Below are 1,717 nucleotides of genomic sequence, written 5' to 3' on the forward strand. Positions count from 1 at the left end.
ATACCCGCTCTCGCCCTGCTCTCCTGAGCATATCTGATCTCCTGATTTTGAAACCTTGCAATTCGCAAAATAATAGGACTAAAATACTTACTTTTTATACGTATGCAGATTGTTGTATACTGCATTTAATCCTTTGACATCAACGTAAACTAAACCTCACACGATTTACTTTGTAAAAACTAAATTTCACTGTTTTGCCCGTAAAAGCAGGCAAATATGGTTAACTGAGGGGTCATAATTGATGACCTATTTTAGATAGGACATTGTTCCTTTTTTTTAATCACAGAAAATTGAGTCTACTTTCACTCAACTGTGGAATACTTTCGTATAGTAATTAGGCGTGAAGGTACACAATATTTTTTTAAACTTAGTGATTTTTCGCTGAAAATTAAGAAAAGTAGGGATTCTTCCTGATAATATAACTCAAAACCTATAAAAGATGGCCGATAATTTTTTTGAACACATTTTTAAATATTTTTTCCTCCTTTTTTCGGTAAGACATTTTGCTTTAAATGTAATGGCAATTATCCGCCTACGCAAAAGCAACTTTTGGAATTGCTTAAAAAAACGGTTTGGCAATTGATATCGTCTAGCTTTTTCGATATGTTAAAAGGGACCCCTTTAAGAAATTTTCTAAATAAAAATATTTAATGTGGGATTGTTTCGGGAAATTATAGTTCTTTATGCTTACATCATAAATTTTGGGAAGCAGAATTTATTCAACTTCTTGAAAATTGATGAAACCCGTGATGCAAAATAAAAAATTACATAGCTGCTGTTGCAAGAAATATATTATTGAAGAGTTGTATCCAAATTTTAAAAAACTTGATGTATGTTTAGCAAAACTAATGAAACAATACGAAAAAAGTAATTTTGGCTTACTATGCTGTACTCATTTTGTATCTAAGCTACAAACTTGAAAAGTTTTATGAATCATCCTGAGGAACTGCACCAGATTTTTGGACTTTTTTGGGGCTCTCCAAAACTGGAGAAATTAATTGTCAAGAAACTTTAATTTATAAGAATCACAGCAGCCGCCTTCACAAGACTCTAGCTGATATCACCATCTTGATAGTTTAATTAAAAATCTCAAAAATAACCTCTAGTACATTGAACGAACCCCGTCTCAAACACCTTCAACTGAAATAGCCAAAAAATTTAATTTAATTCAATCTAGACATACACCTTTTCAAGACTGGTTAATTTCTCTAGTGCCACGGTAATATTAAAAAGTTCCCAAGAACTACCCCTAGCACATTTAAGAAACCCAACTCTTATCAACCCCGTCTTAGCTGCTTTGACCTAAAATAGTCACAAAAGTTCGAAATCGAAATTAGACAATCTGGAAGAGGTATTTCTCGAGAAACATTTAATATTGTACACTTGAAAGCAGAGACTTGTTTACATTTTCGGGGACTTCAAGAGTCTTCTAGATCTCCCCCCTCCCCCAGATTTTAGGGTACTATTCTACGGAGGTGAATATGATTTAATATACCCCTGGAAATAATTATAACTTTGCGCTAATGACAAGAAATGTCAAAAAAAACCTTAAATCTGCAGTTAATAATTTTTCTAACCTACCTTGCGCTAATGGATCAAATTCATACAGGGCCGAATTAACCCTCAACGGGGCCCTAGGCAACCATCGATTTGGGGGCCCTTTTTCACGTCCTTTCCCTTCTTTTCTCGAATAAAAAACAAAAACTTATATCTTTCA

This window comes from Belonocnema kinseyi, chromosome 3, assembly GCF_010883055.1.
Source record: "Belonocnema kinseyi isolate 2016_QV_RU_SX_M_011 chromosome 3, B_treatae_v1, whole genome shotgun sequence".
In the NCBI taxonomy this organism is placed as follows: domain Eukaryota; kingdom Metazoa; phylum Arthropoda; class Insecta; order Hymenoptera; family Cynipidae; genus Belonocnema; species Belonocnema kinseyi.